The following is a 27,624-nucleotide window of genomic DNA, read 5'->3' as shown; positions in this document are numbered from 1 at the left end:
CCCTGTCCCCACTTTCAGGACTTCCAGTGCAGCAGGGGCAGTTGACAAAGCCAGCAGGAGGTCTGCCGGCTTGAGCCCCCCCCGGGGGTGAACTTTCCCTCTCCACCCCCCTGACCCTCATGCCCACCCCCCCTCCCCGGGGGGCCGGCGCGGCGGCGCTGAGCTCCCCTCCCCGTCCCTCGGCTCCCGGCCCCGCCGGCGGCGGGAGCGAGCGCGGTTCCTCCGGAATGCAGCGGCCCTTTCAGCACCAGGGCCGGGGACAGCGCCCGCGGGGCGCCGGGCTGCCGGCCCCGAAGCCGCCGCCGCCGCCGCCTCCCTCCCGGCGAGGGACCTCCGGGGAGAGGGGCAGGGGGCAGGGGGCAGGCGTGCGAGTCCACCCCTTTTCTCCCTTCCTTTTCTGACTTGTTTTGTTTTGTTTTGCTGGAGTTGCGGTTAAAGTTGAAAAGTGGTCTGTGCATATATAATCTGTGCCCATAGGTGATGGTGATTTTCTGCCACCCTTTTCCTCCCAGTTTATTGTAATCAGAATTTGTCAGCACTCTCAATTTGGTAGTGGAAGCTTCCATTTTGTGAGGAAGGGGTGTTGGTTTCTTCTAACATGGAGAAAAGTCTGCAGAGTTTGAAGGTGGGGGATGGGGCCCCATTCATGCTGAACATTACCATTTTGATTGCTTTGATGCCATTTTTGGAGGGGGGAGGGGATAGAATACCCTACTCAGCAGAGCACAAAGATGTTTAATCACTGTATAGAATCAAATCAGATACTTTCTTTTTTAAAGCAAATCTGACACCACATGATAGCTAAGGGCTGTTAGTCCTTTTTCGCAGTGTAAAACAGCAAGTTGTTGACTCTAATACTACTACAGTGAGTAGAAGATTTTTTTTTTTTAAACAAGGTAACAGCCTTTACTGCAACAATGCATCTTTATGTGTTCTTTCTTCAATATCGAAATAGTTTTACTGTTCTAAGTGGGTATTTAGAACATACATCTGATCATCTTCCCCTGTATTGTAGCAACTATTTCAAGGCTGTTTAAATTTTTATGATGATAGTAAATGAGAAGCTATTTATTACGTGTCACGTTGGAATTTAGATAAGGCAGAGAGACACACTTGAAAATACAGTTTGAATGTTCTGATTCAGCTTGGTGAAAAAGGTTTTTGCTAAGCTCGCACAACATATTTATGTATAATCCAAACTAACTAGTAAACAATCATCGTATATTTATGACTTGCCCTTCTCATAATCTTAAAAATAAGTCTATAAACTGTGAGGTAATTAAACATAAAATACTAAAATTCTGTAAACGGCAAATTTGGCCTAGCGGGAAACCTACTATTTTTAGGCAAAAACCTAGCTTTAGATTTCTCTTACTGATTTCAACATCCTGTGCAACAAGGGCTTATAAATAAGAGACTAGCTGGTGATGTGGTGTCCTCTTGCTCCAGACTGCCACCTCTGGAGGTCTAAACTGAAATCTTTCTTGGGTCACAAGTGAAATGAGTTTGGAGGTCTTAGCCTTTGACCAAGTCACAAAACCATCGTGTAACTTTGCAGACTCGCTATAATTAGTAGTCGCTCCTTAGGTAATGGCTTATAAATGAACTGTCGGTCCTTGAGGGCATGAAGAAGGTGCACTGAAGGCTACTGAGACATTAGATAGACTAATGTTGGAGCCATTTAGTGGTTTCAAGCTCTCACTTTTGTGGCTATACCAAAACACTGATGTAAACTTAAGTAGGCAGTGTAAGCAGGGAGGTTATTTTTTACATATGTATTTACATTCCTTCCCTCCTTGCCACCCTGAAGATTTGTTTAGGCACAACTAATTCATAATTCAATAATGTATACCTTTGATTGTGCATGCACTGAATACAAAAGATGCTAAAATCGCATTTCAATTAAACTGCACATGTGGATGATGAAACAGATAGTAAAATGAATGGATGATCACATCATCCACATCTGTTAGAAATATAGCAGGAGTGCGTGTTATCTTTCAGTACCCCTATTCATCCGTTTTCCATTGTAGCCGTTGCCATTTGTGGCAATATTTCCCTTTCTTGAAAGTTACAAATAATGACGGAAAGAACTGAATGACAAACTCAACTTTTGCTGCATGAGGTAAATGTATAACGTAGACTTTTATGCACAGTTGGATTTTAAGTTGCAACCTAATTAAAGATCCCTGGCCAGTCATCGATGTTTCTTTTATGTTGGTGTCTTAGAGAAATATGGAATTAAGTGTAGTTTTAATATTTTCCCAGTGTTTTCAAATAAGTACTGTGGAGCCATCATTTTCATTGTTGAAATGGTGCAGCTCCAATCAATAGTTAATTTGGCATCCTACTCAGAAAGACAAAAGTTGGGCTTTTGTTAGAAGTGTGTCTTTTGTATACTATAGTTTTGATGAATTGTAATAGCATTTGAGAGTGGGTTACCTCTTCTTTAACAAGATATGATGTGTGAAGACTCCATTAGTTGGTCCAGTGGTTTTACACCTTCAATCTACAGCACATGCAGAGCAGCGGTAACATTTTTATCTAAATTGTCAAGCAACAAGCATTTATATGTAAATAAAAGAGCTATCATAAGAGCCAGCATTGGCCTTAAAAGCACACCAGAGGTGCTCTGCTGCCTGTGTTTCTTGCTTTCTTTGTGTCCTTAAAGAGTCATTAAGGGTCTTTTAATTTTAGAAAGTTGTCTCTTATTAATTAATAGATCAAGATAAACAAATAAACAGACCTTTAACCTCCAGTCGGAAGTTACTTGTTACTGACATAATTATTAGGTGGTAAGCCAGGTCTTAAAAATTAACAATGAGCATGTGTGGGCTACTATATTTTCAACTGCGATGAACTCTGAATTCAGACAGCCTGTCCTGGAGCGCAGTAATAAAAATATGTCTTCCTGAAAGACATTATGTATATGCCATTCGCTTGTGCACTGCCTCATTTCTTTACCATAATTTACTATCTATGCAGAAAATCAACATTAGTTTCAGGCAGACTCTCCCAGCCTGTGTTATTGCTGGTTTGTATTTTTGGGTAGCATATCTGAAATTAAATCGCTGACTGTATTTTGCCTGTGGTGATCACCAGCAAAGCCTGTTTGTGGAAAGTGTTACTCTTCTTAAAATTTAAGTACAGTTCTTACACAAGTTGTTGGAAACGATTTAGCTCAAGATGTCTGGTTTCACTGATGTTGTATCTTTGTTTTGGGGAAAAGGAGGAAGCGTTTTTTTCAGTTTGTTGAAATTCATGCTGCGCTGTGCCTGGAAATGGCAGCATTGTTTACACATGTTAAAGAGGAAATTATTGACATTTGCCAAAGCTCAGTATTTCATATGGTTGGGTACTTTCAAAATTGTTGAAGTAAAATAAGGGTTATAAGCTTCAGTGAAAACGGAGGTAAAACCTGAAAGGCATTTCCAAATCATGTTGAACCTAATGTGAAACTCCGTCCCAAGGTACACACGGCACTCCTGTTTGTTGTGGCAAGAATTGCGTCTATGTATGTTCATCCCAGCAGAATTTGGTTCGAAGGACCTTATTGAGCACTCGCTGAAGTCAAGGGAGACAGGGTGATGAGCTCCCAGTTGAAGTATTAAACTTTTCAATCACTGCGTCAAGTCTTTAAACACAAAGACAACTGGTATTAAATATGGGCTTGACTTTGCAGTTCTTCCGCACATTGAGGTCCCGCTGACTTTGCTGGGAAACCTGAACAACTACTGCAGAATCAGATGAACTTACTGGATCAAAGTAAAGATTCAGAAAGCTTCAGTTCCTTTTTTTTTTTTTTTTTTTTTTTGCTAGAATCAGCTAGTAATTTATTGGTTGCTTTGCCATCTGTAGAAAAAGTGACAAAACTAGGGAAGAATTTACTTTCAGCTCCTTGGAGGAGAAACTTGGGAATATAGTTTGCATAACGGCAATCCTAGCATTGTGTTTGTGCTCTCGGTAATACCATATTGAGATTCCCTGTTCATATTGGGGAAAAAGGGTAATAAAGAACATTTTATTAGAGGTGAAACACAATGGAAATATGTATACTTGTGGCTTTCTGCTTTCCATTAGGCTGCCCTTATAGGATTCATGGAAATTGCACATCCGTAATGAAAATGTGTACTGGAGGAGGTTAGAACCACCTTTTGTTTGGTAGCTGCTTGACTGGCATGTGAAATGCTATTTCATTCTAGCATTTTTCTTTGACTCTACACTTTTCTGTACTAGTACAGTATATCACTTGGCAGGGCTAAGAGTTGAAAAGTGAACGTTACATTCATTCTAACCATTTTAAAGAGTTCACTTTGATATTTTAGCCACTTAAAACACCTGCTGTCAGAACAGTACAATTGATTTCAATTAACTTTGAATTTCTTCAATAAGATGACTCTTATAATAACTCCAGTAATCCCATGATGCCTCATTAGAGGAGCTGGCTATGATGATTATCCCTGTGATTTAGCAATTTTTTCCTTACAATGCCTTTGTCTATTCAGAAGAAGGAATTATGCCAACAATACCTTTTTATTTCACTTCTGGTTTTACACTAACGGTACTTGCTACCTGTTACACATTGTAAAATATCTAATTTATACTTGCAGCAAACAGATATTTGTTCAGATGTGCACGATACTTTGGTAGGGAGACCCTTTCAAAGAAACTTTAGTTCTGCATAGGAACTCTACATCTTGGAGTTAGAATTTGTTTTAATTTTTTAGTAGACGCTTGGACAGTTAAAAGCGGTGCTTCTGCAGGAGTCTTTGTCCAGAGCTCTGGTTTAATGGAACAGATTCTCCACTGGTTCATGCTGTGTGTGCAGCTCATCCAGAACAGTGTATCGTGTCCGATGTTCATACCAGTTCACCTTGCTTCAGGATCTGGCCCACTGACTCATTCTGCTTGTGGAAGAAAAGGAGAATATGTCTCTAAATGTCTTCTTTCCATAGCATAACACTAGAGACGGCGTTTTGAATGGTGGTTTTAAATCACATTTCCAATGGGATACTGCATCACTCTAAACCCTTCTGGTATGTTCGAGTAGAGAAAATCCCTTTTCATCTCATTCCAGATTTGATTTTCAAGTTGAAAGCATGAAGGCGTATAAAGGCCCGTTAATACAGAGTTACTTTTAACTTTTCCCTCTATGCCTTTCACTTTGTGATCAAAGATAAATATGCAGTATTTTCGTACTTGATTATAAAATGATACCTCCCTCTCCCCTCCACCCCCCAAAACAAAATCTGAAGCATCAACACAATTTCTAATCAATAGAGTTAAAGGGTAGAAGTTTGCAAATCAATAAGACAAGGCCGTGGTAAATGGTGTATGTGTGGCCACGATGTCAAAGAGGGCAATTTGTACACACAGAGTGGTTGGAGGTAAGGGAAGTGTAAAAATGGGCTGCAAGTTTAAGATAAGAACAAAGAAGAACAAAAAAAGAATTGGACTAATTGAAATGCAAATTTGTCTTTCTGCCATTAAAGTAGACAGTTATTTCAACCTAACAGACTCATATTTGGTCTATCCAATCCTCATTGTTGAATCACCTTAAACACACTTCCCTTATATGCATGTATATAAATGTACGTATATCTTTTTTTTTTTTTTAACTTAAGGTGGTACTACTTTTTTATTTGGAAATGTTCTTCTTGAGCCAAAATGTACTTCCTTAAACATGCTTTCTCCCCCCCCCCCTCTTTTTTGAATCAGCTGCTTATTGTTATGTAGTAGCAATTTCCAGAGTGTCATATGAAATTGCTGATGCGGCTTAGTTCTAGCTACAACCTGCGACTGCCAATAGTAAGCATCTATTGAAATCTAATATGTACCACAGGGCTTTTTTGCACGTGTACAGGCAGACCCTTCTGGTTAATATACAGAGACAGCGGAAAAATAGGAGGATGTATCTTCTTTTTTTAACCCATGGAGGGGTTAAATATATGCCTGAGTTTAAAGTACAAAATGACCCTTTTGACTTGAATGAAAGTAAACTGGCCCTAAATGCGGCTGCAGTAAAATCAAAACAATAAGTACCTGGGAACTCTGTAGGTATGATGGGTGGTGTTAATTTGAGTTTTTGAGAGGCAATCTTATTTTCAGAGTTGGAATTTAGTCCTAAGAGCCTGGGCGTTGAGGCTGTGGCAAGAGCAGCGTGTTCACCTGAAAGTTTGTCTGATTACTTGCGTTTAATCAAGAGAAGCATACAATTAGTCTTGAAACAGAAGTTAAATCTATATAGTGTATAGGTCGTTTTCCTTTCCACATTGATTTAACTTGATCGTGTTGGTACTTTGTAATGTAGCTTACCTCTTACCCAGAGAGAAGGAATGGAATAGCCTTTCTGCGCAAACTCGGCTATTGATGACAAATCTTAAAAGGTTACAGAGAGTGAAAATGTTTATTACATTTTGATTAACATGAGTCAAGTGAGAATCATTGATACTTTTGACATGCAGCAGAGATTAACCTGCATTTTCTGTAATTTTTCCGTTTTTCTAAAGCGCTTTGAATCGGTTAAGATTGCCTAAAGATTTATTGGCGAACCGAAGCTTTTCTAAGAATGAGAAAGACGAGAGAAGCTTCCATTCTCAGAAATGTAGAGACTCGAGTGTCTCTGTGTGTAAATGTGCTCGCGTGTGTGCGTGTGTGGTTGGGTGTGAGCATAAGGTCTTTCTCTTTGATATCATTCAGGCAGAAAGCCAATATGCGCATGTAAATGAGCCTGAAAATGTAATTAAAAATATATACATACTGGGGACTGTGATACAGAATTTAATATGAGATGCAGGTTACGAAGTGACAAGTAACATTTCCTATATAATCACTGATACTAACTCTCATCTGTGATTTATGCATCTCATGTGTTATTAAGTGCCAAACGGATAAATGCTGGAATTATTTCTTAAGATAAAATTTCACCACAATGAGTGAATGCAAAGTATGTCTTGCCCATTCTTTTCCCCTCAACCAAAACAAAAGCCAAAGTACACCTACCAGGAAAATGTTACTACAGAGACTAAAAGTATTTTATATAAGGTCAGATGAAGACCTCTTTGATAACATCTTTCCTGGCGATAAAATGTGACAAAATAGACTTACTTGTGTCGTCAGTATATTAAGATCAAGGAAATTCTGCAAATCGTTAGCACGCATCTCGGAACTCATATACAGATGGAGAAAGATAAAGATTGCCAGGTGAAAGACATAAACATCTTGGCCTTTATTTCAGTGTAGATAACAAAGGCTCGCACATAAAAGCTTACACGAGAGAGGCATCTCAGAAACTCCAAACTTAGGCAAGAAGCCAGTTTTCTTTGCCTGAAAGTATTTTCTAAAAGTTAGGTTACAGTGCTGGGTACAGAAGCTGACGTTTCTTCTCTCCAGCTTGGGAAGAAGCTACTTGGAAAAGCTTTAGTTTGCATGTAAAAATACAAGTGGAATCCAGATGTATTTCTATCAACAGCCCATAAATATATACAACCTAAGCCAGTGCCTTATTTACGTTATTTTATTAACATTCATTGCTGAGTGGGCTTGAATGGAGCACAATCTCTCATATAGAGGATCTAATTATAAACACAAGGGACAGAACCAAATAAGCAGTCTTTAAAGGGAAAAGAGTCTGGCAGCTTTGTTTAAAGTGTCCTTTAATGAACTTCTTTAGCAGCTTGTATCTTAGCAACACATTTTATTACATACCAGTGCGGGAGAAGCAGTTTGCAGATGGAGTTGCACACAGTAATTTATTTCCCCCCCCCTTTTTTTTCCCCCCCTTTTTTTTTCCTGCTTCTCTGTGGTGACTCAACTGGAATGTGCAGAGTAGTTTTTCTAACACTGATAGCTCACTCGAAATCCCTGATTGGTTCATTTGTATCTGTTCTGTTTTGTTAGTTGATGAAAAAGGCATTTAGTATGGTAAATGCATAGTGATTTTGCTTGCTCTTAGAAATTCAGATATGACTGTTTTGACTAGGCATGGATTTAAATTAAAAACAACCCAGCTTCCTTCAATGCACTTTTTTCCTTGTATGTGTTCCACTCAGTGCTAGTCCTTGTTGCACACACAGACGAGTTTCCAGGTTATTTATTTAGGTTATTTACTCTCCGCTGTTACATGGCGTTGTTTTAATCTATCGTCTTTTGCTCCTCTAAAACTAATTGGAATATAGCAGTGACAGGAACATTTGCAATCTTTTTTCTTTCTTAGACAAAACCTGGCACTTAAACTGCAAATATATATAAAGATAACTGGTGTTGTAAAACCAATTGGAATACTGCACTACTGTCACTCCTTCCAATGACCTATAGTGTTTATCTTTGTTGAAAGAAATACTTTTTGTTCTCTCCATTACTAATTGCAGACCAAGTTCTGCTTGTATGTTTTGAGTGAAAAAGTCTGTGAGTAGCTTTTTTCAACAGGGTCTGTTGAGGAATGTGGTACTACTGAAGATGTGTGTGAGCAATAGAATCTAGACCATTATTTTTTTTTCATAAATTAAAGGGGAAAATGCCTTTTATGAGCAAACTAAATACTGTGCAGCTCAATTTACATTTTCTGCTGGCTAGGCAGGTGTAAATCCAGAAATATATTTCCCTGGAGTTCACTGGAGTTACCCAGAGTTTGCACTGGTGTGATAAAAATCAGAATCTGGCCAGAGGGAGAAAAGCAGGTGAGAAGAGGAGAGGGTGGATGAAGGCAGTCCAGAGTATTAGGAAAACCCACAGAAGATGGAGATTGTTGGCTTAAAGATACTGCTCTTGGGGATGGTTTCATTAAACTTCTGTTAAGAGCTAATATGTTAGGGATTGATATTAAAATGACGAAAAACATGCATTTCATAAAGTCCATTGATATTTGCAAGTAGACAGGAGATGGTTTTTGAAAGAGATTGTTTCTTTGCTTAACGTTAGTTAAATGTAAATGTATTTCCATTAACTGGCAAACTGTTACGTTTCTTGAGTCCTTAGTTCAAAACAGAAGTTTCTTTTCACTCCAAAATATGGATGGATGGATTTGACTCCAGTTTTCTGTTTTCAGTATGTCACGTGACACTCTGCCTGTTGGCCCCTTTGCAACTGCAGTATCTCAGCCTTCATAAGAGCATAAAAGAAGTCCTTTGAACTTTAAAAACAGAAGGTGTACCACAAATGGAGGAGTAAATGACACAGTCCTACCTACCTTTAAAACGCTGTGGTATTAGACCCAAAACAGAAGGATGTCCTCTGAAGCCAAAAGCGATTAAGTTGCCATGTGATTAACTTCCTTTTTTCTTTTGCTATTCAGTCCACTGTTTATTAACTTAAATTGGATTGAAAAAACTCTAAGCTGGGGAATGCATCAGAATCTTGCACAATCACCAGGATTAATGGTGACAGCCTGAACTGTCGAACAAGTTAAATCATGAAATTCACAATATTGCTAGACAAAGGGGTTATATGTTTTTCTGCAGCTGTATTGGCCATAACAGAAGGGACCAGCAGTTTCTGGTACAATTCATGTCCTGTCATGAGAAATAGTATTTATGCCACGCACAACATTTGAAGACCATGTCTCAGGATCATTTTTTTTAATACGGTAGTGCTGGGAATATTTAAGTGAGGTGTAAAAGCAAGAGTCTTAACATATTTATAAATTTGCTCTGCAAATGTTGCGGTAACAGAGAACAAAATGAAGAACTTACTTTCTGAAACATTTAGGAAGCAATTAGGAACCTGTGTATCAGATTGGCCAAAGCAAATCAACCAGCTCCAGTTGTTCATATTTCTTTCAATAAAGAAAGTAAGTGTTGTTTTTTCCAGAAGCACAAACATTTCCAGAAACTTCTTAAACCCTCTGAGCGCTAGCACTGCATCTCATTACAGAAGTGCTTTTACTAAGGGAAACTTAAAGGAACTTCCATCCCCAGATGAAGCAAAGACTCATTTATAAACAATGAGAGCAGGAACAATAGAAAGCTGAGTGCATTCTGCATGAATATAACTGAGGGTTGTGAAAAGCCTGTGATTTTCCTATGCCAAACTCAGTGTGGGAGTGCAGCATTCAGCTGATTTTTCGACACTGGAGATTCATCCCTTCTCCCACGTGTATATGCAAACATACACACACAGAGGACTAGCACTGATGATTAAAGAGGGAAGTCATCAGCAGCTCCTATGCAGTGATGTGGAGACTCGGGTGTAAATTCATAAAACTGATGGAACTTAGGTTGAAATCTAGGCCAACATTTAGCTTTAATGTATGCCTTAGGTAGGTGGAGGAAAGGCCAAAGACTTGTTTAAGAAGAGGGTTTGAGCGTCAGTCTGTATTCTTGGCCGTGAGTCTGATTTTGTTTGCATTCGTGAGTTTTTAAGTCAGAGAGCTTACGAGGCCTTCAGTATGAACTCATATTTCTGGCACCTTTAGATATATCTTTTTTATTTATGAGACTAAACCTGGATTTAAGCTCTGGATTTCAGGCCTCTTGGTTGAAAAATTTTGGCTATAGTTGGTTATTTTCTCTTTTTTTCCTCTTGCATTTTCTTAATTAAAGTCGTTCTCCTAAAGGTGCTGAACTGTAAGCTCCTTGGACCTGGGTCTGTCTTTGTCCTGTGTGCATTCAGTGTTTGGCTTAATGAGATTCTCTTCCAGGACTCCCAGATGATAAAGTAATGCAAAAAGTGAGTAATAAATTGAAGGCAATAGTAGCTGAAGTTTAGCCATACACAGTGGCAGAATAAACTTTCCCCAAAACTCATCTTTGAGTGTTTTTGCCAAATAAGTCACAAATATAGAGCAAGCAAGCTGGAATTTTCCTGGCTTAGGCTGGCTGAGCCATCCACTGTTATGGATTTGCTACCCTATAAAGACGAAAAATAGAGAAAATAATATATGTAGTTATTTTCTTAAAGCTGAGTTGTTGGGGTTTTTTTCAGTCCCTGGTTGCTCTTTGAAATTGCCACCTATTAAACTGAGTTCTCTCAAATGGTAATGATGGATTTTGTAAGGTGATCCAGTGTCCTGAAAGCTGGACTGAAATCCACTAATGTTTTTCCTGAAGATCTTTCTACTGTATGGCACCTTTTAGTTCTACTAGTGTTAGCTGGGCACAGTGGCGAGCAAAAGCTTTGTCCATAATTACAATTTCTGACAGTCCTCCATTTTGCTTCACCATTTGAAAAAAAAAAAAAAAAAAAAAAAAAAAGGAGGAAAAGGTATGACATCAGTGAGATTAAGATTTTGTAGTTTTGTTGGGTTCAGTTGACCTGTGACTCTTGATGCTTCCCAAGCATCTGGGCCAGGGGGACATAACTTCCCTCACCATTCCCAAACTACTCTTTATAAAAAAAAAAAAAAGTCCTAAACTGGCCAGCACTGATACAATGTTTGACTTGATCCCTAAGATTTTTACTCTTTCATTAAGCTAGTTTCAACTGAAGCCACTGTTAGTTTGCTGATGGTCTTTCTCTAAAGACTGCGGCAAAACCTTCAGATTTTGGTGTCACTGGCAGTTATTTCTTTAAAAAATAGCTTTAAAAATGTTCTTCCAGAACAAAGTCCGAATAATAACTAGCTGAAAATTGCTACATATTTACTTAACGATTCACTATTGCTTGAAAAAGATCTTTTGATCATCAGGTACTTACGTCAGCTGGGCTGTTGCAACCTATCACATAAATACATAAAGTTTTTAAAGTGCATGCTTCTCACCAGTTTGGACACATACATGACCCGAGGTTTATTAAAAAGCATATTCTTGACACTCGGAGCTCTGATAGTCTGTTGAGTTGTGATCCACTGAAGGAATTTTACCTTCCCAGTTAAGGATCCATTAGGTAGGAACAATTCCTCCAAAGTCATTACACTATTTTCAACTTAGAAAGGCTTGAAATTAGCATTAATGGAGTACTGGACTTCCACGGGAATTTGGTTTGATATGCTGAATGTGCAATGAATCAGACTTAAAGCCTATCCAACATTATTCTGAGAGAACTGTCTGCTGTCTAGACTAAGAGCATCCAAAATGTTTTTTTAGTGGAAGTGGCTTAGAAGGAGAAGTAGACACATAGATTTATGTTTCAAGGGTCAGATTCTGCCAAACTCAAGGGCTTTGGCATAAGCACCCTTCATATTTTAAGGACAAAAAATCCCCTCCACCTGGCAGAAGAGGTTTCCAGACGGTACGGACATCAAAACACCCAAAGAGCATGAGAAACAGGAGTAAGAGATGATATCTAGAACAAAGGGAGTAAAGTTTAAGCTTATGGGTTCTTTGTGGACAGGACAGGGAGGCCCCAGTATTGGGATGGGAAATCAAGAGGAATAGGTAAAAGTTTGAGATGGGAAGATGATTGTCTTTCCCAGTTCCTGGCAAAGGGAAGGCTGAGGAGTTTCTGTGGAGGAACTGCTAGCAGGCAGGTTGTGACTGTATGCATACCTGTAGCTGGCATAGGTCTGAGCAGTTTCCTCTTCCCACATTTCCTCCTTTCCCAGAAGAAATAGAAGTTAACATTTTAAGACTAATTAGCTAATGATGATAGGCAGAAATTCTGTTCTGCAAGTTTGCTGCTAGATGAGGAGTTAAAATGCGGATTGATACTCCTATGCACACTTTTCGGTCTCACTCTGTTTATTTGCATGAAGTTGATCCATTCTTGCATGGAACAAACTTTTGCTGAATGTGTACGCAGGAAATGTGCGGGGAGATGAGTTTTAATGTGCCTCAAACCAGTAGTGGTTGGAATTGTCAAAATGCTGTGCGTTTTTATTTCTTAAGGCTAATATACTCCATCTTTTTTTAATTACCAGCTATAACTGGAGGCATGATTGATTTCCTGTACTGGAGTGTCATTACTAGCCTTTCTATATTCAGATGTCTATGTTAAAATGTTTGATTAACCCTCTAGTTAGAGTTACGATGTCTCTGCTCAGTGTAGTCATTTAAAGCTAAATAATTTCATTTGAACTTACTCTTAACTCCCAGAATGGATGAGTCGGTTTTCGTACCTTAACTGTGTACCAAGAGGTAATATAAAGCTGATCTAGCAAAATGCATGAGAGACCTCCTCTTTCTTTTTGTTTGGGTAGGTAAACCTACCTCAGCTTTCGTTGGGCAGATAAGAAAATACATCAGCATTATCTGAGAGATGTTCACATCTGATGCTGTCGCTTGCCATGACTAAGATGATCTGTTTCTAATGTGGATGTTTATAATGCTCTCTGAGTAGTGGAAGTAATTATACAGTGAAAACTGAACTTCTGCTAGTCACTGGTAGTTGGACTGGCTCCCAGCTGGCTTCCTATCTTTACTGCATGGCCTTGGCTCCTTCACCCTGAAGGATTTTTAGGTTGAAACATAAAAACATACTTTCTTGCGATAAGATAACCTTTTCTTTAGTCTCTTGGGGTTCGTAGGAAGATGGTGGCTATGCCCACATCAGCGAGTAGTGCAGTGCAACGGAAGGAGATCTGGAGAGCAGAACAGTTGGTGCTGAGGACCTGTTGGTGCTGAGGACACTGTACATACACATCCTGAGGGTTCAGGCTAGCCCTAGTCTGGTCCCGGGGACTGTATGGAACACATTAAGTGTGCTCCAGAAGTGTACTCTTCTATTGAGTTTAATTCAAAAGGAATCCACTTGGTCTACGCCAAGATGACTTTGTAATGTGAACAAAAGTACAAGATCTGCTTTGAGCAGATCACTGGGTGATCTGCTTCAGAAGTGAGCTCTTGATTTGGAAGTAGTAATTAATATGGATTTACCCAATGTGTATTCCTTGCTGATGGGTTCCTCTCACACTTAACACAGCACCACTCAACTCCAGCCCTTCTGTCTTCATAATGATATCATAGGCCATGAACAGAGAGGAGGGAGGAAGACAGTTGACCTCCTCATAAGCATGGGTGTATCAGCTGTATTCCTCTGTATTCTGCATGCTGGAGGGAAAGGGAATGAAGAACCAACTCCTATTATCTTTTCCCACATTATTTTGAGGGCTAGACATGTTTTACTCTAGGCCATTTCAGGTCTAATGGAATTCTGGAATCCGACTTAAAGCTTTCATTTTATTTCATATGTAAGACCTATACCTCACTATGGCTGGGAACAGTGTCCCTCAAGGAGAAAGTCTCTTCCATGGCATAGCAGTATTTTGGGTTGCAGTCTGCAATCAATTTATCTATATTAACAGACGTTAGTGTCTGTCAATTTTGTTACCTTGGTTGGATATAACATTAGAGGGACACCTTGGAACTCCTTATATTTCTTGAATAAAATGCCACCAGTTCACTTTTTCAGGAGGTAGTCCCCTTCTTTTCAGATTCCTAATGTTTGGAGCATTATCCAGTACATGAGACCCAGAAAAATCAATGTGATTCATAAACACAGTTGAAACTTATTTGGCTTAGTTTACTCCTAACATTTTGCTCACTATAGAAAAGTAAGCAAACAAAATTGGAAGAAAGCATACTAGCGCCATTCTTTAATGTTAAATAATATTGGCTGTTATAAAACAAGGGAACAAATGAGTAGTCTTCCAATACTCCTTTTTTAAAAAAAAAGTAGCGTTCTTTCACCCAAAACTTTAGCACTGCAGACCTTCAGTGCTACTCGGAGCTGTGTAAGCAGCCTGGTAGGGGATCAAAATGCCAATGGTGCTTCGTCTTACCAGACCAGGGGCTGTATAGGTCGGGCTAGGTCTCACTGACCTAATGGTATGAGGATTGTGCCATAATGTAAATGAGCACTCTGTTTTTCCCAGCAGGTCCTCAGATACCACAGGTGTAGTTGACCTTATACAACTCTTGCCTGACACACAGTCATGATTTCATGCTGTCAGGATGTTTTTCAGTGGCATGGCACTCCTCCTCCACAGTAATGAGTCTGCATAGAAACACATGACTACACACACAATTAAATGGAGAACTGTGTATACTAAGCGATTAGTGTATAGTGGTGTGCTTGGTGTGTAACAAACGTTTCTTTAAAACTTTGTGAGATACATGGTGCGTAAAGGTAAATTATACAGTGGTCCTCTAACTGCAGCTACAATAGAAATGAAGGTTGGGTCTTGTGTTAGCCTCAAAGAAGTGACAAGAAGAATGAGGTTCTGGAACAACTTTCCGATAGAGAAAGTGGAAGCAAACAACCAGTCTCTTAATATCCAGGGGAATCAGCAAAGGCACTGAGGAGCCTTGGCTGGCTGCAAGGGAAGAAAACACATGAGCTACAATGTTTGGAACTGTTTCTGCAGGATACAGAAAAAAATGTTAGGGGTTGAAAGCGTAACTCAACATGTTAGCCAATCTCTATTTACCGCATACGGGGAGTCAGTTCCAGCTGTCACAAATTTCCTGATGTACCGATGCTTTTGTCATATTAAGAAACTGATTTCAAAATTATTGTCTGTTCATAGGAGTGTCTTTATAATAACTTGAATACAGAGTTCTTTTCAAGACAGAGGTTTCTGACAAAGTTTGTAGGACAGAGTTGGTATTCTCACAGTAAGTGAGAATGTTTCTGGCACTTCATTTTTCGTTGTGATTTTGGTACCTGGAAGAGCTGTGAAACATTTTTCCGGAGTGCGGTGTTGCACTCAGATACAGGGTGGTAAAGAGAGGACTCCCTACAGAGTCAGTGATGGGGGTGACAGTTTCAGTTCTGACACTGGTATTTCTTTTTTGCTGCCAGGAAGCACCAGAAGATGGCATGGTTTGTACAGATGCATGCTTGAAAGTGAATGAGTGAGCTTGTGAAACTGCTATTAATAATCTTGGGTAGGATGTTAAACACCGTCATAAAGAAAAGCAGCAACATGCAGTATTTTAATCCTTACTTCTTCTTTCTGCCAGTAAGGGACAGCAGTGAAGTCCAAGCCTATCCCCCTATCCTTTTCTGAGTTTGGATGGCACAGAAAAGGGGAGGGAGAAGTGAAAAGAAAGCAAGTGTGGTGTAATCTTGGTGCAACGTACGCAGAAAGGTCAGCCTGACAAAAGAGGGTATTGATGGTAACTGGAAAAGACGGCACCTTCTCTCAAGAATTTTGACGTAAAACTTTCTGTATCCTCTCTGTATCTGGCAGTTCAACCCTGAAAAGCACAGACTTATCCCTCTCCCCTTCTCTCCCCTCAGCTCCCAGAAAAAAGGCTGTGAGGAGCACAGGGTATTAAGATACTATTTTACCATCTTAACTGAAGTGCTGGAGTCTGCTAGCTTTGGAGATTCAGGGTGTAGAAGTATTTGTTTCATCTTAACAATCCTAATGTTAGAAAAAGTAGGAGTGTATTTTAAAAAGCTGTGTTTGTGGGATTCTGCAGTATTAGCCGGCTCTGTGTGGCCTCCCGACATTTTCACTGAGGCGAGGAGGAGGCTTCCACACCTCACGCTGCTCCTTTCCACGCGCAGGGGTCCCGGCTGCCATCCAGGGGGAGGAGAATTGGTGGAGCTTTGGCTCTCTGAGTCACCATAGCCTGACCAGTGCACATTATCATCTGCTTTTTACAGATAGAGACAGAAGTGTATTTCTTTTCTCCCATGGGAGGAAGAGGAGAACAGGAGAGGAGCTGTGTATGGTGTGAAGGGACAAGATGCTGTTAATTTCACTTTAATGAACTGAGCCAGCAGATAAACACGTTATTTTTTTTGGTGTTTGAAAAGCTTGAGCAGGGAGGCTACTGAGAGGCAATAATGCATGTGGGCACATTTGAAAGGAAATTTTTCTTTTTATCAGATATAGGAAGAAAAGGATTGCCTGTATTTTACTGGACCCAAAGTTTGCTTTCACACAGCTGAAACTGTATGTTATATAGGTTTTTACCAGTTTAATGAAAGGGTACTTCAGTGCAGCAGTTCGAGATTATGGACTAATTGGTTAATATTTCTCTAGCCTTCTGAAAGTATAAAGAACTACAAAATGCAAAGAATTATACAAATTCTCAGTTAAAAATTAATTAATACAGATATGAATTTAGACAGGAGAAGAACCAGTTAAAACTACCTCCCCTACCATAATTGTTTCAGCATGTGACATCCTGTGGCTGATAACCACTGCATTGTAAAATTCAGAGAACTATGTGGTTAAAGTTGATAGTACATAGTCGCTTTGATTTTTATTTTTTTTATCATTGGCTATCCAGAGACTGGTACTTCCTTTTTAAGGGCAGGTTGAGTTTAACTCTGTGACTCGGTCTTTTATGAATTTTTGAGGCAGAGAGCTTGATACAGAGTGTGATTCTGATGTACGCCAGGAGTAACTCTGCAGAAGTTGGTCGAGTGCTGTAATATTGAAACTGCTTTTAGACTGACCACAATACTTACAAGGGTACTTGAAATTTGCTCTTAGACATCCTGTAGGCTTGTTTCTGCAGATGGGACATGTGAATGAACAGGGATGTACAGGGGGATGGGTCATATTTTCTGCTGGTTTAAAATTTTCTGAAATCAGTACGTTTACGCTAGTGGGGAACTTGGCTCAGTATGAGTAAAGGTGGGATTTTAACAGAACTATCAGATAAGTCCACTCAGTTAACTTCTTTTTGTCTCTCCTGAGGTGCCATCTTTCATTTTCTGTGGTAACTACTGTATTCTGATGCAGAGATACACATAAGCACATCGAGTTGCAAAGGTGCATAGTTTGGTTTTTCATGCTAAAGCCAGGTGTGTGTTTATTTCACAAAGAATCTGTGTGTATGTGGAAGTGTAAAGAGGCAGTGATTGTTTCACATTGTTGACCACAGCCTTTAGACATTGGATAATTATTTCAAACTTCTTTGGAGTAACTCATCTTAACCGGGATCTCAGACTATCTGTTAAGGATGCTGGAACTCCCGGGTGGTTGGCAGGTTAGAGAAGCTGCCCATGTATTTTCACAGTCTGAAAGAGCTGAAGAAAGGTTTGCATCAGACTATTTTTTTCCTTTTTTCTTTTTTTTTCTGGCTTTATTAGACCAGTTAGTAGTTAGAAGTAAACATTGTGTTGGATCATTCTGGAATTTTATCTCTCTGCAGTATCACGTGAATCACTTTGCAGATGGGATGCTTCCAAGTATAAAGAGTCTATAGATGATGTAACAAAATGTAATTTTCAAACTGAAACTACACTAACCACAGTGGGGGAGGAAACGCTGTGCATGTATAAAGCTAACATTACAGGATGACAGTCTGAAGGTTGTAAGGAATACAGGGAGTTGCGTTTTAAATGCAGTTCTATATCTGTAGTTGCATTGCCTCTCCAGTATGCTCTTTGGTGTATTCCTTATGGCATAAGGAGTAGTACAGTTAAGTGCAGCTCTGCTCTGAGAAGTGTCAGTGTGTACAGCTAGACTTTTCTTGCTCAACAGATCTGCTTTTTGCTGTGTAGCTTAATGACGCAGCATTGGATTTTCAAAAGCTCTCGACAATGGCCTATACTATCTCTTGCTGAAGTCAATAGGAGTTTTACTATTGACTTCAGCTGAAGCAGACTAAGTGCTTCTACAGTGAGAGCTTTTGTTGAAACCTATCTGTAACTACAATCCCATGTGTACGTTGCCCCAGAAGGGACTGATCACAGCAGCACCTCTGGTCCCTGTCCCCAAGCCCTTGATCGGTGAAGTTCCTGCCTCCAGTGTCAGCCTTAGTCCTGGGGTTTTCTGATTGGGAAGAGGCAATAAACAGTAGGACTGATGCTCATTGAACTTCACTAAATTTTTAGGAACTGCCCAAGGAACGTGTTCAGAAGTGACTTTTTTTCCCAATTATCTTTAACATGTTCTTTCCTCTCCAGATTTAGTCAGTGTTGCTGTCACCAGTAGAGACTGGGCCAGGTCCAAAGCCATTTCAAAGTTGACTGAAAGGTCCCTGGCACACAGCATGGATTCAGTTCCAGTTCTTTACCAGTTAGACTAGTTCTCACTGCCTTCAGTGGGCTACAGATCAGTCTTGCTGTCCTTGACAGCTGAGACAATGTGGGTTTAAAACAGAGAAAATGTATTTACATTCACTCTCGGAAATCCCCAAACATCTGAACGGGTTTGGTTCAGATTAAGAAAACCCCCAATGCTAAAGCCAGAAGTCAAGCAGTGACCTGGAAAGTTTCAGATGAGGGTGAAACACTGGTGCTGCAAAGCAAAGGAAAGCAACGAGAGGTTTCATCTGATTGGGAGCGTGGAGTCAGAATTAATTCTGCAAACAGATGTTTCCAAGGACAAGTTATGCATGTGTGGAAGTGGAATTATAATAGGTGTTTTGCTTCTTTAACAGACACTACGGGAAGCTTTCTGTAATATTGTTGACCGTCAAAACACTTTAGAAACATGGCTCAGTTAAGTCAGGCTGCCAAAATGGTGTGGGTCTCAACTTGCTGCAAATGCATAGCTGTGGTTATTTAGGCCTAATGGTCCTATGGCATTTTTGCACTCTTAAATAAATTGTTCTGTGAGCATAAATGCTTTGGAAACCAGGTTTTTGATGGTTTTGTGCCTTATCTTGGTGCTTAAGGAAGAGACAAACTCTGATTCAAGGTTTTGCAGTGACAGGGGCATACAAAGGTGTTCTCAAATATTAATTATCTAGTGCCTGTTGAGGGGTAGTCTTTGGTGCCTGACCTTCAGTTAGGCCAAATACTGAATGTCATGTTTTTGTGAAGCTCGTTGGTAACTTAATATCCTCAGGACGTCTACCCTTCTGTCCAGTTTTGTTGAAATTGCACAATAGGTTCTAAGTAACACACAAAGGCATTGTAGTTTTGTAAGTATCACTTCCTTAGGAAATGAGCTTTAAAATGGTTTTCTTAAAATATTTTTGATACAAATTCTTTTTTTTTTTTTTAAGCTCACTCTTATCTAAGAGTTTCATCAGCCATCTGGTGGGAGTGGTGGACTCTTTGAGCTGAAAAGGTGCCCTTGCTATAAGTAGCTCGGTGTTCTTTCCTACTTAGCAAGTCATAGGAAGAATCTTTTCACCCTTTTCAGCACTAGTGAACAACATTTCTACTTTCCCATTTATTTCACTAGGCAGCAGTGGCATTTAGCTGTCCCCAGGAAGGGCTGAGAATCTTGCAGGACAAGGCTTCGGCCAGGACACCTGCTCTAGGAGTTGCTGGCCATGTCCCTGCTCCCTCTAACGGGAGTAGAGCTTGGCTTTTGTTCTGTCTATGCTGTTGCCACCAGATTGTGCAGCTAAAACTGTATTTTGCATTTTGAATTGGAATTTGCACAGGGCGGTAAAATTTTAAAATGGAACAACTTTTTAATTTCCCCTCTGGGGTCTAGGTGACAGCTATGAGGGTAAGAGCGGCTATAGGAAACCCGTCATATTGACTGGGCTGAGCGCCCTGCTTTACTCCCCTGCAGAGGTCCAGGCTGGCTTTCCTTCTCAGAGAAGGACACTCTTAAGAACCTCGTGAATGAAGCAAAAGTTTTCTGGAACCTGTAGGACTTCGGTTTGGTGTTATTATTTAGGTGCAGAGCGATATATCAGCCGAAGTGAAGGCACAGTTGTAACGTGCTGCAGATACGGGTCTAAAAGACTGTCTGTTCTGCAGAGAGTTTATTATCTTCATCCCCCATCTAGCAACTAACTCAGAATAAGGGCAGCAGAGCAGTTGACCGCTTGGTAGCTAGGTAAAAGCTTAATTTAATTGTGACAGTGACAAAGAAAGGGAGGAACAAGAAGGCATAGAAAGGCTCCAGATTTGACGTGACTTGGAAAGAATATTCTAGTGGCTGGCTTGTTAGCTTGGGTCTTTGGAGACATAAAATCAGTTCCTTCTTTTGGTGGCTTCTTCCTGTGTGTAATTTAGCCGGTCCCTTAAGGCACCTGAGCCTCCTTTCCCATTTTTTAAAATGGAAGGAGCAGATCACTCTTGTTTCAAATAATCACCGTAGTACTTTCAGAATAAATACCTTCAAGATTGCTGAGCATCAGAATGCTGAGTAGTCCAATCACAGTGTATATACATTTGTGCATATAAATGATATAACTGTAATTTTGCCATGGTCGTATAAATATCTGAATTCAAAGATATCTAAATATCTAAATTCAAAGGTGTACAACACAGAAATCCCAGAGAAAGTGAGAATGTTCTCTCTTTAAAATACGAAATGAAGCTCTTCTTCCCTTCGGTATGGTACCACCACACTGCTGTTCACTGGTTTGTTTCTGTCGACAGTCTTGAAATAAGATTTGAGGAGAGGTCTGAAAACCTGGTGGACTAATTCAGGCCAATATATTGTCAAGAGCTTTTTCTATACTCATGCATCAGGCAAGGGCCAAATGAAGCTGGGAGAAACATTTTCATCGCATGACAGACTCATTTGTTCTAGAAGCCCGAAAAGGAATCCTGTTTTCATGATAATTACAGTTCTTACTGTCACTGACATCAGTGGCAAGACTTCATTTTTCTTCAGCAACGGCACAGTTATCAGAAGCGTTCACGTTTTTGGGCGCTATTTTAAGCGAGGAAATGGCCACCTTTTACCTTGCCCTGGCATGATGCTCCTGCAGGGATGCGATGGGCCGGCTTAGGGAGCTGATTCAGCCAAAGCTAGCCTTAAAAAAAATAAATAAAGTTGTTTGTTTCCCCCAGGCTCTGGATTGGCTGGTAAGAGCCCTGTGCGGGATTATGGCTGCCATTCGGCCCAGGCTGTTCTTCAGGCAAGCAGAACTGCGGCAGGCGGCACACGGATCGACAATGTCACATGTAATGTAATGGCAACTTTGTTACAACCAGAAAACACCTGACATGCCTGGTATTTTACTGATAGGTTTGCAGCCTGCCGCAGAGTGGATTAATCCCACGGACCTGTCATACAAAATCTTTCCATTTGGTTGCTTTCTTTCACACGGTGTTCTGTAGCAGTTGACTATAGACTATTTATAACTGTGTTAGTAACTAATATTAAATTACGCTTCAATTCTTACATGAATAATCACAAAAAAATTCAGATGAGGAATATTATCCATATTCTGTCTCCCATAAATAGAGATTTTCATGTATACATTGGTGCAATCAGCGTGGTAATTTACAGTTGCATAGACCTTCAACAAGTCATGCAAAATCCACGGGGTGTCTATTGATGCTAGGGTTTTAGCTGGAAATCTGATAGAGCTGACAGATGTGTACTGCGCAAGCCCTTGTTCCTTCCCACACAGTTTCTTTGTACTCACTCATCTGTGCACTCTCATCCACAGCATCGGTTCCTTCTCAAAGCCGGAATAGCCCCAGTTCATTAACGCACCTTAGGTTAAATTCATTTCTGATGTAGTGCATGATCCTCCACCGGAGAAAGTTTGATTTTTTTTTTCTGTGATTTACATTGTTTGAAAGGGTTCCCTGCTAACTTTCTTGAATCTTAACCATGCATAGTTAGGCAGTGTTAAGATACAGAGTCTACGTAAAAAGCATGCATTGTCTGGAAGTTATGTGATTTGCTGAAGTGTAATATTGGTCTCGTGGTTTGCTTCATAGACTTTATTTGATTTTGGTGGGCTGGAGGCAAGAACTGCATGGCCAAAAGGAGGTCCTGGTGAAGTTTTGTCTTTGCTTCTGTAGTTCTGGGATAAAGCTTTCCAGTAGGCACTGACCACACATCCTCGTACCTCTCTGAGCTTCGGTTTCTTCCCAAGCATATTCTGTTTGGTGATAGCACGAGAAATTGATTTTTCTGCTTCCTAACTGGAACCAGCAGGTAAGTATGGTAGGTCGAGCTATCCACAAACTGACACTAATGTTGCCATTTAGAAAGCCTTTTAGATACACCCTGCATCTCTTCAAATGGATACTTAGTCTGGGTGTTGGAATTTAGGTGCTCCGAAGTGCAGGATAGTCACAGCCGCATCTGTCCGCTACCCCAGGTTTTATCTTGTTCATGTCAAACATCAGGAAGATGATGTGTGCCTCACACTCCTGTTGAGCGGCAGGGAGTTGAGGATGTGTAGTACCTCTTCGGAAGCGCCTTACAGAACTGGTCTACAGCTTGCCAGGCAATTTCTGCTCTGCGGTGTGCATGACTTGCGTTTAGTGGAGTGCCACTGCCTCTCGCAGCACAGTCAGGCTTCCTCAGAGGTTTCACATTCCAAAACAATTGTTTTAAATGAATGCAGGGGAGAACAGATACAGGCTGTGGTTTTTAGGAATACTAAAGTCTTCTTAAGCAGGTCAGATTTTTTTTATGTCTATGTTTGGCTAATTTTGATCATCTGGTCACAATTTTAAATCCCCCTGATTACTGTTTGCTTCAGTAGCCTCCAGGTGCTTCTTCTTGTATGTGGAAAACTTGGCAGTTACGAATGTTTACTCCTAATGAGTTGCCTTTTGTGAAAGTGCATTGATTTCTAGATCAACATCACAATTTTAAATGGCCTTTGTAAACTCTGTTACAAGTAGCTGTTTGCAAAGTTCAAAGACTAAAAATTAATTAAAATCTGAGGCATTCTTCAGTATAAAATATTTAGTTGTTTTCTTTCTTCTTTGTTAGTAATGTCAAACGTTTGTGCTAAATTGGCAACATGGTAGCTGCGAGTTAATTTGGTTATTGCTTTTTAAGGCGCTGCTAAATATTCAAATACAGATCCACTGTTACAATAACTGTGGTCTTTTCTGCATTTGCATTTGTAAAAATAGTGGCTAACGTTTTGGAGCAGGAGTTGAGTGACTGCACATTTACTGATGACAGCATTTTGAGGACATGTGTTTCTGTTGTGACACGATACAAAAAGTTGGCTGTTGTTTTCCTTCAGAAAGCTGTTGGCTGCTTACATGGTAGTGGTTGGATTTAGGTTGGGAGAAAGTCCTCAAAAAAAGGAAAGGTTTGAGAGTCTGATCTTTCAGGAACCTTAAGGATTTCCAAGGGCTGTATCGGTACTTTGGGGAATAAGATCCAACCTTACTTCAGTGTTAAGTGTGTGTCTGTGGCAATTTGTGCTATATGTTGTGCAGGACTGTGGGTGGAATAGTAGACTTCAATTCAGTTCAATAGCATCAGTATGCTGGAACTGACATTTTAGCTGCCTGAAACTCCTTTCCAGAATGTGCAGATCTCTGGTACACCGTGAAGTCCCCAGTAGGATGGTCACCTATTAAAAATGTATAGAACGGTGCAATTTTTAAAGGAAGAAGTTCCATTAATGTTTTTCAGGGAGAAGGAAAATCATATATTTGCAAATGTAATTTCATTTCTGGAAACCACATTTTAATTATTTTTATTAAAAGAGCTTCCAGAAGCCTGTTAGGGGTCTCTTTGTGTTAACCCAGGCACAGAAATGCAGTGGAGAACATTTTCTATCTGAAGAGCTTTCAGTTTAGACAAAGACATGTTATAATCCCACTTCCACAGACAGGCAACTGAGGCACAGAGGTATTTAGCAAGGCAGCCAAGATTGTGCTGGAAAGTTTGCAGCAGAGCTGGAAACTGAATCCAGGGTTTCTGTGTCTAGTTTATCGGTTTACCCACAACACTGCCTTGTCTTTCAGTTAGTGCCTTCTACCACTGAAATCAGGTGTTTCTCAATAGCTCCTTAGCAGAGTGGATGTGTGGACATCCTCTAAAGGCGCTGCCCTCCTGCACTTCTGCTGGGGGTGATCTGAGCCATTCCCCTTCTTTGTAGGCAACAGCAGCGGTGGCTGTGTTAGGCTGAGAGGCAGCGCAGTACTGTGCACGCGTCTGCTCACCTGCTCTGGCTCTTAAACGAAAACATTCAGAGCGCCAAATAGTCTTCCTGATGGCATTTTCTACTACTTTTGTCGCAGTGTGAAATAAATGAAAAAAGCCACTGGCCTCTCCAGACAGCCATAACAAAAAAATGAGAACAAAGCTTCATTTTTTATCCTTGCTGAAATGTTTATTTGAAAGCAGCACGGCAAGGTGGAATAGTTTGATTTGATTAGCAAGTCTAAATGTATTAGCAGCAAGACAGAAACTATATTACAATTAGTGATAATTAGTTGCACTGATTACTTCAGACTGCAATACTGTTTGACAGATGTTTTTCTGTGGTACAGTATTGAAATAGGAGGGTGCTTTACCCTTGTGGTGGTTCTTAGCTTTCCTTCTGGTGATACCTTTGTCTCGTCATTTTTTGCTAACGAAGTCTCCACTGTGGCTACTGTAATTTGTGGCTTTGCAAATACAAATACTCTACTTTTAAAAGTAAAGTTTAAACTGGGAAAATACATCTTAGTGATGCGTCTTCTCGTATTGATGCTTGACAGCCCTAGAGAAGGCCTCTTGTTCTCCATGGAAACGGTTACAGCCCAGCCCATCATCCCTGCTACCGCCTAACAGCCCTGTCCTTAAAGTCTGATCCAAACCCCGTTAAATACCACAAGTCTCTCCTTTGACTGCAGAAGTCTTTGGATCAGATTCCTGCAGTGAGAGAGGAATCTGGCTTCCCTGTCTGTTCAGCCCTCGGTCTCTGTAAAACACAGTAGGGATGGCTGGTGCTGTCAGGATTAGTAGCAAAAAGATCCTTCTTGGGGTCGGATTAGGTAGAGTAAAACCCTTTGGGGGACCGTATCCCACAGGGAGGAAGATGACCTCTTCGGCTGGCTGGCTCAGGCCCACCTGTGCAGAGAAACATGGAAACCAAATTGCCGTTTTCAGACTGCGTAGCAAGCAGGGAGGAGAGTGAGCATTCCGGAGCTACAGTTTATGTGTCTATAAACCACCTCGTATTCACTGCTTTGTTAGTTACAAGGTCCTGAAACATTCCTGTGAATTACCGGTACTGCTCCAAAGAGAGTAACTTTTCAGATTGGGTGTCTTTTTTTATAGACGGTTGCTCTTGTCAAACGCTGACTATGAATCCTGTGACACAATCATATTCTCTAATTTCCAGGAACTATATAGAGCTAACCCCACCGGCTCAGCCTCATGATGATAAACATATTAGGCTCTGACAATCATTCTGTTCCTTAGGAATAAACTGATACAATTTTGGATGTCTTGCTTTTGGTGTACGAGCAATAATCCCATTATCAGTCATCCAGAATAAAGTGCATTATGGTATGTATTACTATAGACCCGTGCACCGTCTGTGAGCTGTTTGGGGACAGATAAGCTAGAAATATGAATTTGTACAAGCCAAATGTTTCTGGGTTTCTCCTAAACATACATCTTGTGTTATTGTACACATGTTTTGCTTGTTGTTTCAAAACAGGGGTCTACAGACTCTACACGGTACTTCTATCAGTTGGCAGACATGATATGTCACAGCAAAAGGGATCATTTAAATGTGTGACACAGTTACTTACTTAAAAGTATAGTAGCAAAAGCCAGAGGTTGAACATCTGGAATTGCCCATGGAAAACAGATTTCTGGACAGCTAGCTCTGTAAGAAAGGTCTTGGTTGCTAATACTGCGTGACCAGTCACTTTGTGCCTATCAACTCTTTTAGAAATATGTGCGTATTTCCAGCCGGGTGAAGTTATGAGTCAGATTTTAATTAGAAAATATCAAATGTAGACTCTGTCTTATCATTCAAGAGATGAGATGTTTACGTCCTCTATCAATAAGGCTGTATTTCTGGATGTTTCATTTGGCAGATCACCTATCCCTTGTCAGTGCTCTGATAACATTGAGCATTGAAGGGTTTTCCTGTATTGTGACGTACCTGGGATCATTCTGGGTGACTTGTACCTTGTACAGTTCTCCAGCTCTGTTGTTAGTTTGCGCTGTAAAATCAGGGTAACTGTACAGGAAGTAAGGTAGTATCAGCTAACCTATGTTGTCAAGAAATGTTAGGAGAGATTTGTTTGCTGAGTTTTTTCTCTGATGGTGGGATCCTGCCCTTCTGCAAAGCTCTGAGCACCCTCGGTGCTTGCTGACTTCTCTGGCTGTGGGGCATTTCACAGGGGAGCTCAGCACCTGGCAGGACTGAGCCCAGACCTTGCAGTGAGCTGCAGCAGGAGCAAAGTGACAGCTCTGGTCTTGTTCGAGGAGAAAACAGTCACAGAGTTTGGGAGAAGTACACAAAACGTGAAATGAAATAAATTTGAGGAATACATAAGAAACAGAGTGGGGGAGTGTGAAGAAGGCAGGAATGAAGGAAGGAGGCTGACTAGTTGCAAGCCTGATGGCAACTGCGCCACAGTGCTCCCTCCCGCAATCGATGCCTCCCTCTGTGTGCCCTTTCCCAGTTGGGAGCCTTCCTTCAGGATTACATAAGTTGTCCCACTTTTTGTCTTCCAACTTCCTTTAATAGAAAGACTTTGCTTTTACACTTCCCTCTCTTCCTCAGCTCTCCAAGCAATTAATAAGCACAAATTAATACCAAACTCCCCAAGCCCTTGTTGTAGATGCTTGTCCCCCCTTCCCCTGTTCACAGGTAGGTGAGGTAAAGGATGAGGTTAAGTGATGTGATGAAGGTCATGCTAAAGAGTTCGTGGCAAAGATGGGAAGAGATCTGACTTGCGTGCAGATCCACAGAGGCATTTTGCAGCTAATAGCCCCTTGAAATCAAAAGCTTATACATATGTTTATGGATCTGGACCTTATTTCTAACAGCTGCACCGTCTTTGTGGTATCTACCTAGTCAGCAGAAGAGATTTCACTGAAGTAATTATGCTTATGTGGCTTTGCAGCTGTAGCAAACAGGAACTGCACAGTATCTCTTTAAATAGTATATGAGCTTTCCTGCATGTTCCCAGTGCAAATGGAATACT

The 27,624-nt window shown here is 40.5% G+C and overlaps 1 protein-coding gene across 1 annotated transcript in view; it reads left to right on the top strand.

Annotated features, from left to right (window-relative positions):
- Window positions 1–27,624, top strand: part of PHF21B (PHD finger protein 21B) — a 167,567-nt gene that overhangs the window by 2,156 nt on the left and 137,787 nt on the right. The gene's annotated exons all lie outside the window — the stretch shown is intronic.

Source organism: Aptenodytes patagonicus, chromosome 1 (genome assembly GCF_965638725.1).
Source record: "Aptenodytes patagonicus chromosome 1, bAptPat1.pri.cur, whole genome shotgun sequence".
In the NCBI taxonomy this organism is placed as follows: Eukaryota; Metazoa; Chordata; class Aves; order Sphenisciformes; family Spheniscidae; genus Aptenodytes; species Aptenodytes patagonicus.
The sequence above is the reverse complement of the archived record's forward strand: the minus strand, read 5'-3'. Positions and strand labels throughout refer to the sequence as shown.